We start from the raw sequence: 12,387 nt of genomic DNA, 5'->3' as shown, positions 1-12,387 counted from the left end.
ATCTTTGGTACATATTCCTCCAGATATTTTTCTATGACTACATTAACATTGAAAACACTTTCACATTTTTTTTTACCTTTTTTTTTTTTTGAGGAAGATCAGCCCTGAGCTAACGTCTGCCAATCTTCCTCTTTTTTTGCTGAGGAAGACTGGCTCTGAGCTAACATCCGTGCCAATCCTCCTCCACCTTGTATGTGGGACACTTGCTACAGCATGGCTTGCCATGTGGTGCCATGTCCGCACCCAGGATCCGATCTGGTGAACCCTGGGCCACCAAAGTGGAATGTGGGAACTTAACTGCTGCACCACTGGGCTGGCCCCTGAAAACATTTTTAAATTGAATCATGTGATAGATACTATTTTGAAATTTGCTTTTTTTCACTTAACATATCAGAGACACCTTTCCATGTCAGAATATATAGATCTCATTCCATTTATTAGCAGCAAACTTTTCTGAAACATGGATATGCTGTTTAAATATTGTTTAAATATTTTTATCTTGATAGATATAGATTATTTCCATTTTTCATACCTACAAACACTTGCTACGGTGAACATCCTTGTACACAGACCTTTGTGAACATGTGCAAGTATTGCTATAAAGCAGATTCCTGGAAGTGGAATTGCTGGGTCAAAGTGCCAGCCCATTGCTAAGCGTCCTCCCAGAAGATTGCAGCAATTCACACTGCCACCAATAGTCTTCAGCCTTTGGTATAAATAAAGACGCTGCAATGTTTCTCCATTTTTCTCCCTTACAGGCTTTCACACCTAATTATCAGTAATTTTCGTTTTCACAAACACTTGCCTTCTGATAACACAAAACCAGCAGCTGGAAAGTTCCATCACATTCCTGTGTGCATTTTGCCTTTCCCCAGAAAGAGGCAGACGCAGTGTAGCAGAGAACACATTTGTATTCTTCAGCAGAAATCTCCCTGCCCCCAGCAGCTCATCCGCTCCCTTTTAAATTACCATGGCTTGCTAAGTTAGAAGCTATTAAATAGCCCTAGCGTTCTATATAATCGCTTTAGGGTTCTGTTGGAACTCTCATACCAATGGAATAAAAACCTTAGAGAGCTATTTTAAAATATGGATAAATGCCACTTGATTTGAACGAATGTTGGGCCTCATTTTGATGATTTATCCAGCTGTTGGCTTTGTATTCCTTAACAATGACATTGTCAGGCTAGGTTTCACTAGGAGAATGTTCATCTATTGCACTTTTTAAAAATGGAATCTCTGTGGCCTGCCTGGTGCCGTGGTGGTGAAGTTTTCAGGCTCTGCTTTGGCGGCCTGGGGTTTGCGAGTTTGGATCCTGGGCGCAGACCTAGATATGGCTCATCAAGCCATGCTGTGGCAGTGTCCCACATGAAAAGTGGCACAGATGTTAGCTCAGTGACAATCTTCCTCAGCAAAAAGAGGAAGATTGGCAACAGATGTTAGCTTAGGGCCAATCTTCCTCACACAAAAAAAAGGAATCAGTATAACTTTTGTGTCTTGGTTTTTCTTCTGATCAGTGTTTAAGTAAGGAACAGAAAATGTCTGGGGGAAAAAATGCAAGCTCTGTGTTCTTATAACTAACCATATGTTCAATTTATCTGCTGATGGAGGTGAAAGAGGGGAGCTTGATCTCTGTCTCATCAGAGGAGGGTCACCTGTTGCATCTCTCCATTCTCAGCTGATTGATGTGTCATAGCTGGCTCAGACTGAGAGGATCTTTAATACATTTTTAGTCTCTGATCAGGGGCTCTGTGTTAACACTTGGGTTTGAATGTGGACCCCAGGAGTTACTAGCTGTGTGACCCTGGGCAGGACAACTGAAGTTCTCTGTGCCTTGTTTTCCTCATTTGTAGAATGACCACAATAATAATAATATCTGCCTTATAGGATTGTTGGGACGGTAAATGAAATAGTACCCAGAAGAGACAGAGAATGGTGCCTGCCACAGAGTAAGTTCTCAATCGCTGTTCCCCATCTTACTGAATTCTTAAGAGACAAGATACAAGAGGAATTAAGAAGCATAATTATACCGAACACCTTTATGGCATTTGGCATTTAACACAAAGCACTTTTCCACACGTGACTTTACTTAATTCTCAAAAAACATCCTGGGAAATGAGTGGTTATTATTCCAGTTTTACAGATTGATAAACTGAAGCACAGAAAAACGAAGTGATTTGCCTGAAGTCACAGGGCCAACTGCAGCCCCTGCCAGTACGGGTTCCAAGTCTAATCCTTTCCTTCTTGTGCCATAAAAATATCACAAATCTGTTTTCTCGAAGGATTCCTTCACTCATTCATTCTCCCACTGAAATTCCTCATCATTTAGTCCCAGCTCAAATATCCCCTCCTTCTGATCAGCAGTAATTGTTCTGTCCTCTGTGCCCACAAAACCCTTTTCTTGCAGCTCTCCAGCCTTTGTCTAAATATCAGGTGTGTCTATCGAGAACAGTGGTGGTAAAAGGCTCGGGGGCTCTCTGAGGTCGGGGACCACATCTCATGCATCTTTCTACCCTTCAGTGCCTACCCTACCACAGTGCCTGAAACAAAGGTTCTGCAATTGAGAACGTCATAGGCTGGTGACAAAAAATAAACATGCATACAAAGCAAAGCAATCACAGCAAAATACAGACAAGATCTGTACCACAGCTGCAGTCAGACAGCTCTTCGGAGTTTCTGCGAAAGCTTCTTGGCCGGGAATCGGGCTGTGAGGTGACATTTGGGCTAGGTCTTGAAAGATGACCAGGTGTTTACCAGACAAGAAAGAGTAGTGAAAACATTCTAGAGAGAAAGGACAGCCTCTACACAGGGCCTTGCAGTGCTCACTGAGAGGACACTGCTTTCCAGTGGAGTTCTGAAAGATCACAGACTTACAGTGCCAAAGAAACGGACGAATAGCCGTGGCATTTCAGGGAGCAGGGCATGGATCTCATCTGAGAGGCAGTATACACTGTGGTCAAGAATGTGAACTCTGGATCCGGACTGCCTAGTTTGAATCCAGGCTCAGCCATTTGTTGTCTGTGTGTGACCTTGGGCAAGTAGCTCTGTGCCTCAGTTTCCACATGTATAAAATGGGGATAATAATAGTGCTTAAGTCAAAGGGTTGTCACGCCAACTAAACTGGTTAACATACATAAAGTGCTTGGAAAAATACCTGACACGTAGTGAGTACCAGGTATGCATTTGCTATGATTATTATTGTTAATCTACTGTCTTTGACATTCAAGCAAGTGAGCAAGTGCCTACTTTATGTCTTTGGAAAACTTGTCCTGAATTTTGGGATAACCTGAGTGGGCAAAGAACCCAGCCGGAGAAGAAAGGATTAATTAGCATATGCCACGTCTATCTTTAGCCACCAAAGTCCACACTCTGGGTTTGCGGTAGAGCAGCGAGTACCAAAGCGAGTTTAACTGAATTATTACTATTTGGAGTTATATGGGAAAAACAACCTATTGTCAACTAAGTTTGGGAAATCAGATTAAATAAAGGCAAATAGAATTCTTTCTGTGAAATTTCTCAGGGCATTAATATATTAATATGCATTGGGAATCTCCAAGAGAAAAATAGAACATGTGGCGTTTTCCAGTTTTCCAGACTATATTTCCTTCTCTTCTCCCTACCTCTCCCTCTTTCGCTCCCTCCTCCTCTCTCAGTAGCTTTTGGGATTATTGCTCTGTGGCATCAATTTGGGAAACATTGGTGCCAAGCATTCCTCTGCTGTCACAGAATCATTTCAGTGTCCCAAACCAATCAAGACTAATTCATGTCGACCTCTTTTGCCTGAAGGCACCGAAGGATTTCACAACCTAAGAGAGAAATTGAGGTGCTTCCTGAAACATGAATTATCATTATAATTTGTGACTGTAAAAACCCAAGAATATCTGTGCTTTCGATTCTGAGCATATCTTTGTTCAGACCCCAAACTGACAAAACTCTAAGAAGAATCTTGTTTAGAATGACACTGTCTAAATCTCCAGAGTCTGAACGTGTGACCCTTTTGCCTGGCATCTTCCTGCTTTGGGCATCATCTGGGCCTCTTCATGGATGAAGGTGATTGAAGAAGAAATCCTACAGCTTCTGCACAAACACCTCTTTGTTGGTACTTCCATGCCTGTAACACCAAAGCCCTATAAAGAAAGTACTTTTATTATGATGTTATTTTTTCTTTTAATTTTATTTTTAAAATTATCATGACTTTTTGTCTTTTTTGTTAATGTACAGTTCTGTGAATTTTAACACATGTATAGATGCATGTAAATGCCACTACAGTCAGGGTATAGAATACTTCCTTCACCCCCAAAATATCTTTCTGTGTGCTTATTCACCATCTGTCTACCCACTTTGGTAAAATGTCTGTTCAAATCTCTTGCTTATTTTGTTGTTGGGTTGTTTGTTTTCTTGCTGTTCAGTTTTGAGAGTTCTTTATATATTCTGGATATGAGCTGTTTGTCAGATATGTGATTTGTGGACACTTTCTCCTACTCTGTAGTTAATCCTTTCATTCTCTTGATAATGTTTACCACAGAGCAAAATTTTAATTTTCATTGAGTCCAATTTACCAACGGGGATAAATTTTTCTTTTAAGGATCATGCTTTTGGTGTCATGTTTAAGAATTCTTTGCCTAATCCTAGATCACAAACATTTTTCTCCTATACTTTCTTCTTAAAGCTTTATAATTTTAGGCTTTACAATCAGATCTTTGATTCATTTTGGGTTAATTTATGTATAAATTGTGCAGTTTAAGTCAAGGTTCACTTTCTTACATGTGGACGTATAATTTTACCAGGACCAATTGTTGAAAAGACTGTCACTTCTCCATTGAACTGCCTTTGTACTCTTGTGAAAAATGAGTTGGTTATATTCCATGTGGGTGTATTTCTGGACTCTCTTTTCTGTTCCATTGATCTACATGTCTGTTCTTCCTCTAGTACCACATTGTCTTGATTAATGGAGATTTATAAATTGGGTAGTCTTAAAATTGGGTAGTGTGATTCCTTCAATCTTATTCTTTTTCAAAATTGTTTTACATTCTAGTTCCTTTGCCTTTCCCTATATTCTCGAATCAGCTTGTCTATAATTGCAAAAACCTCATTGGATTTCCCTTTTACTGGAATTATGTAAGATCTATAGATCAGTACGGGAAGAATTGACCTCTTTGCTATGTTGGGTCTTCTGATCCATGAACATGGTATGTCAGTCTCTCTGTTTATTCAGGTTTCTTTTGTAGTTTCTTTCTTTCACACTTTATATATTTTCTAACCCTTAGGCAGAAAGCTGGGGATTTGTTTCTCCTGCCCTGCTGCTCACTTCCAATGAGTACACCCACATCTGGGGTCAAGAAAGAGAAAAATAAACAGGTTCACTCACCCCTTTGGGACCACATCTCTTCTGACAAGAGAGGAGGTTTCCCCCTCTCTCAGAGTTTTAGGCTTCTATGAGTCCTTGTTGCCACTGCTGTCACTGCCACTACCACACAATTGCTTGGGGACTAGTGTATAAAAACTGAGAAAAGAAAAAAAAAGAAGAAAAAAACTCAGGCAAAATCCCTCACATTCTCTGAGCATCAGGACACCCTTATTCTGCTCCTAGAGCCACAACTGGAGGACTTTTCTCTGCCCACATGGATGTCCACTTCCTGGTTGGGGCTGTGTTGAGTCCAAGTTGGAAGACACTGGAGTAAAAAAAAAAAGTGATAAACTCTCATTTAGTTTAGTAGTACTTTGATTCTAGTCTCCTTTCTTAATTTGACTGCTAGTAGTTACTTTCCGGAGACCTCAAACATCTGCTCCAGGCATCGTGTCTAGGTTTTATCGTTGCATTCAGTGGGTGACAGAGGGTAGAGTATGCTTACTCATCTTACCCAGAGCAAAAGCTTCTCTGATATTATTAAGATGGTGAAACATAAGCCCTGAGAGATTAAGGAAGCATCTTTAAAGTTACACAGAAAGTGTTGAAGCCAGGATTTGAAACCACATCTGTATTATTTCAATCTATAAAAACAGTCTGCATGTTACATTTTTTAAAATCCAGGTTTATTGAGATATAGTTCAATTACAGTAAAAGTCACCTTTTCTTTTAGCATACTGTTCAATGAATTTTGACAAATGTTTAGTTGTGTAACACCACTACAATCAATATATAGGATATTTCCGTCACTCCAAAAATTTCCACCATGCTCCTTTCTAGTTAATCTCCTACCTGTATCCCCAGCTCTTGGCAACCACTGATATGATTTCTGTCTCTACAATTTTTCCTTTTTAAGAATGCAGTATAATGCTAGGAATCATATAGAATTTAGGCTTTTGTCTCTGGCTTCTTTCATTTGGGATTAATGCTTTTGAGATTAATCCATATTGCATGTGTGAGTATTTTATTCCTTTTCATTGCTGAGCAGTATTCTGTTGTATGGCTATACCACAGTTTGTTTATCCATTCACCTGCTGATGGAATTTGGATTGGATTGTTTCCAGTTTTGGAAAATTATGAATAAAGTCTACATTCTTGATCACTAAACTGTGTCCTAGAAAAATGACATAATTAGATTTAAAAGGAACTTTCAAGATGGCCTGGCTTAATTGACTCCAGTGATCTTAATGACAGTTTCCATTTATTTACTAGGTGTGGACCCTGTGCTAGGGATTTTACATACATTATCTTATTTAATGTAATTTTCCCAATGTTTCTGTGTTTACAATGTTTAGATGACTTCCCAACATTCTTACAACTAAGGACTCATTTTTACCAGTTTCTTGTGATGTATTCATTCAACAAATGTTTCATGTATTTGTGTATGCCAAGCACTGGCTGGACTCTGGGGCTATAGCAGGGGAAAGGAGAGACATGGCCTCTACATTCTTAAAGTTTACAATCTCCTGTAGCTCATACTCACTGGACTCTACCTTTTGAAATAACTTCTATCACACAACCTGCATTTGTTAAGTGTAACCCCATTCATTCACCTGTAGAGCCCCCGGAGTACAAGTAAGGTCCCAGGACTGGCAAACAAAGTATCTCTGTTCCCATCGTTATGCTTTGAGAGGTATATCCATTTGGCTACTTTCTGCTACACATAACAGGTCTGAATTCAAAGTAGCTTAAAATAAATTCAGAGGTAAAGTAGACTTCAGGTGTTAGAACAGGGCTATGACTCCATTTTTCTACTCTTCTCTATGTTCTAGCCTCCTCTAGCTTGGCTTCTTGGTCTCAAGATGGTTGCCAGCGTCAGCTGAAGCAGCTTGCTTCCTCACTCCAAGTCCAATAGGATACTCTCCAGCCTCCTTATTCCCTTCAGCCTGATTGGGTCACATGTCCTCCCCTGGACCAATAACAGTTGACAAGAGAATGATGTGCACTGATTGGCTTGAGCCTGGGTACCTAAACCAATCTCAGGCAATGCAGACTGTCTCAGTCTAATAGATGGTTTCTAGAGCCAATGGTGGTATCAGCTTCCACACTCCTGGGGGAGGATTAAATCCCTTGGACAGACACAAGATCTGCTACTAAGGATCTGGCAATTAGACTTCTGAGTATACTCCCAAAGGAAATGAAAACAGGATATCAAAGAGATATATGCAGTCCCATGTTTTTGCAGCATTATTCACAACAGCCAAGTTATGGAAACAACCTAAGTGCCTGTCAATGGATGAATGAATGAAGAGGATGTGGTGTATATACATATACATATATATATGTATATGTATATACACACATATATACAATGGAATATTATTCAGCCATGAGAAAGAAGAAAATCCCGCCAGTTGTGACAACATGAATGAACCTTGAGGACATTATGCTAAGTGAGATAAATCAGACAAAGAAAGACAAATACTATACGATATCACTTATATGTGGAATCTGAAAAAGCCAAACTCATGAAAACATAGAGTAAGGGGCCGGCTCGTGGCCGAGCGGTTAAGTTCGCGCTCTCTGCTGTGGCGGCCCAGGGTTCGGATCCTGGGCGAGAACATGGCACCACTCGTCAGGCCACGTTGAGGCAGCGTCCCACATCCCACAACTAGAAGGACATGCAACTAAGATATACAACTGTGTACGGCGGGGTGGGGGGGAGGAAGAGGGTGGGGGTTGGGGAGATAAAGCAGAGAAAAAAAAAAGAAGATTGGCAACAGTTGTTAGCCCAGGTGCCAATCTTTAAAAAAAAAAACAGGAAAATGGTGGTCGCCCAGGGCTGGTGATTGGGGAAATAGGAGAAATGTTTAAGGGTGCAAACTTGCAACTAGTAGCAAATGAGTCCTAGAGATCCAGTGCACAGTCTAGTGAATATAGACAACAATATTGTATTGTAATCATCAAACTTGCTAAGAGACTAGATCTTAATCATTGCAACTACAAAAAAGAAATGAGGGGGCTGGCCCCATGGAGGAGTGATTAAGTTCGCACACTCCTTCGGGGCCCAGGGTTTCGTCAGTTCAGATCCTGGGCGCGGACATAGCACCGCTCCTCAGGCCATGCCGAGGCAGCGTCCCACACAGCTCAACTAGAAGGATCTACAACTAGAATATACAACTATGTACTGAGGGGCTTTGGAGAGAGGAAGAAGAAAAAAAGAGAGAAGATTGGCAACAGATGTTAGCTCGGGTGCCAATCTTTAAAAAAAAAAGAAAAAAGGAAATGACAATCATGTGACATGATGGAAGTGCTATCACTATAATGAAATCACATTACAATATATAAATGTATCAAATCAACATGTACACCTTAAATTACACATTGTTATATGTCAAATATATTTCAATTAAAAAAATAAATGTATACCAAAACAAATCTGCTAGTGAGGAGGGAGAGACAGCGGGAATCAATGATGGATTGGTGGCAGATAATGTTGTGTGTTTACTACACTATCTCTTTCTTTCTGGACACCCTGGAATATTGCCGTTTCCGGTTGGGTTGAGGGCCTGTGATTGAGATCTAGCCAATGTGAGGCAGAAGAAGTGATATAAACCTCTTCCAGGCACTGCCTTAAAACCATCTCATGTACTTTCCTGGAACTCTCTTTCTTTCTCTTCCACAGGGAAGTTGGCATGGGAACAATATGGGGGAGGACTATCCAAATTTCCTTGGACTGAGATATGAGCAAGAAATAAACTTTTGTGGTGTTAAGGTCCTGCAATTTGGGGGTTTATTTCTTACTGTAGCCTGGCATAGCCTGTGCTGATCAGTACAGTAGGGCAGTGGTTTTCAAAGTGTGGTCCTCAAACCAGCAGCTTCAGCATTGCCCGGGATCTGGTTAGATGCAAATTCTCTTGTCCCCCCCCGCCTCCCCCCCCGGCTTATTGAAACAAAATGGCTAGGAGGCAGGACCCAGCACTCTGGGCTTTAAGATGCCCTCCAGATCATTCTGATGCAAGCTACAGTTTGAGAATCACCAATTTACGGAATCAAGAGTTCAAGAACAGCTCTCTGGTCTTCTCAGCTGCCATGTAGCCAGTGCCGTGTTCCTCCTTTCCTCTCCCAGCTGCTGAGCCTGACTCCAGTTGTCACAGAACCTGAAGGCACTACTGTTTAAACTGGGGTGTTTTTGCCCACCGTGAGTACCTGTGTCCATTCAAGCGTGACATCCTTTCTTCCTTCTCCAGCTGTAGGTGGTGTGGCCCCCCTCAAACTGCTGTGCCGTTTGCTGGCTCCGAAGTACTTCTCCAGTTAGCCTCCATGGTAACAGTCCCCTCCCCTGCACCAGTAGCAGCTGTTACATAAGCAGCCTGAACCCATTCCTCCCTCCACTGTGAAAATAACTAATAACCTTTGAGTCCACCCTGCAGTCCTATAACCCCAGTCTACAGGAGAGAAGCGTGATGTTTTTATTGCTCTGGGAAGGCGTTTGGAAGGAAAAAGAATAATTTTATTAGGTTTTATTTGGAAATATTGAAAGTAACCAGAGGATATTTTTTATTACATTTGGAGTCCACAGGGATCCCGAGACTCCAAGCTGGGAGTAGGACTGATCTGGTCCTACCTACCTCGTTTCTAAGACAAAGTCACAAGGTCCAGGGAGGTACATGGGCCTCCCCAGTGCCTCCAGATTGAGTGTCAGTGGCTTTAATAGTGTTGTGACCTTTAATGATCAACGTGCTATTTTTTAAACAAAATGGTAAGTTCAGGCAACTATAAACATTCTTTTTTTTATTATTGTGGTAAAATATGCATAACATAAAATTTACCACTTTAACCATTTTTAAGTGCACAGTTCAGTGGTATTAGGTACATTCATACTGTTGTGCAACCATCACCATCATTCGTCTCCAGAACTTTTCCATCTTCCCAAACTGAAACTCTGTACCCATTAAACACTAACTTATACTTCTCTCCCCCAGCCCCTGGGAACCACCATTCTATTTTCTATGAACTTTACTACTAGGTACCTCATATAAGTGGAATCATACAGTATTTGTCCTTTGGTGACTGGCTTATTTCACTTAGCATAATGTCCTCAAGGTTCATCCATGTTGTAGCATGTGTCAAAATTTCCTTCCCTTTTTGGGGGGTTTGTGTGTGTGTGTGAGGAAGATTGGCCCTGAGCTAACATCTGTGCCAATCTTCCTTTATTTTATGTGGGACACCGCCACAGTATGGCTTGACAAGTGGTGCTAGGTCTGTGCCCAGAATCCGAACCTGCAAACACGGGGCCACCAAAATGGAGAGTGCGAACTTAACCACTACGGCACTGGGCTGGCCCCAAGAATTTCTTTCCTTTTTAAGGCCAGATAACATTCCACCCTATGTATATAGCACACTTTATTTATTCATTCATCTGTTGATGGACACTTGGGTTGCTTCCCTCCATCATTTTGGCTTTTGTGAATAATGAGGCTACGAACGTGGGTGTACAAGTATCTGTTTGAGTTCCTACTTTCAGTTCTTTTGGGTACATACTCAGAAGTGGAGTAGCTGGATCATATGGTAATTCAATGTTTAAATTTTTGAGAAATTGCCATAATTATTATCTGTCTTGTTTTGTTTTTTTTTCAAGGAAAGATTCATCCTGAGCTAACATCTGTTGCCAATCTTTCCTTTTTTTTTCTTCCCCAAAGCCCCAGTGCATGGTTGTGTATCCTAGCTGTAAGTTATTCTAGTTCTCCTATGTGAGCCACAGGCACAGCATGGCAACCGACAGACAGGTGGTGTGGTTCCATGACCGGGAAGCAAACCTGGGCTGCTGACGCAGTGAGCACCAAACTTTAACCAGTAGGCCATCAGGGCTGGCTCTTCTCTGCATTTCTGATTAAAGCCCTCCTAGTGACTGTGAAGTGGTATCTTGTGGTGGTTTTGATTTGCATTTCCCTGATGGGAAAGGGTTTTAAATTCTATCCGAGATTTTCTTCTAAGAGTTTTACAGTTTTAGCTCTTACATTTAGATCTTTGATCCACTTTGAGTTAACTTTTGTGTATGATGAAGGTGGGTTCCAATTTCATTCTTTTGCACATGGATATCCAGTTGTCCCAGCACCATTTGTTGAAAGACTATTCATTCTTCATTGAATTATCTTGGCATCCCTGTCAAAAATCAATTGACCATAAATGTAAGAGTTTATTTCTGGACTGTTGATTCTGTTCCATTGATCTATATGTCTGTCCTTATATCAATACCACATTATCTCAATACTGTAGCTTTGTCTATTCTGGATCCCTTGAATTTCCACATGAATTTTAGGATCAACTTTTCAATGCCTGCAAAGAAGCCATCTTAGATTTTGATATGGATTGTGTTGAATCTGTGGGTCAATTTGGGAAGTCCTGATTATTTTAAAGAGTCTAGTTTATGTCATGGTTGAAGCAAGCAGAGAAAGAATAAAGAAGGCTTCCCTGAGTCTCAGAGGAGTTCTTGGAAGGAATTTGAAGCACAAATAGAAGTCAGCTAGGAGAAAGGTGGAGGAGGAGGGGAGCATTCAAGACAGGTGAATAAGCTTGTACAGAACCTGAGATCATGTGTGTGTGTGTGTGTGTAAATGTGAGAGAGAGAGATACAGAGTGAGACTGAGAGATGAGGGACATGGGAAGATGAAGAACAGACAGACATATTAGGACAGAAGAGAGATGAGACAGAGGAGAATCGAGAGAGGGAAAGATGTAAGGTGGTGGTGGGAGGGAGGAAGAGAGGGAGAGATGGGAGAGAGAGAGAGGAGGTGAGACAGAGAGAGATTGAAAGAGGGATTGAAATTGAGAGAACGGACGGGGATGGGAGATGAAGCATCAAAGGAGCGCAGGGAGCCCAGCTCTGGGGAGTAAGCGGAATAAGTGGTGAGAGACAAGTCTGGTGGGAGAGCGGACACTGGGTCATGAAGGACTTCTTAAGGCCAGCTAGTCATTTTCCTGGTCTCTGGAGTGAGGACTCCGTTTATTACCTTGTGCCCATAAACCCCCACTCTAACTGG

Source organism: Equus quagga, chromosome 1, assembly GCF_021613505.1.
Source record: "Equus quagga isolate Etosha38 chromosome 1, UCLA_HA_Equagga_1.0, whole genome shotgun sequence".
NCBI classification, from domain to species: domain Eukaryota; kingdom Metazoa; phylum Chordata; class Mammalia; order Perissodactyla; family Equidae; genus Equus; species Equus quagga.
This window is presented reverse-complemented; position numbering follows the sequence as displayed.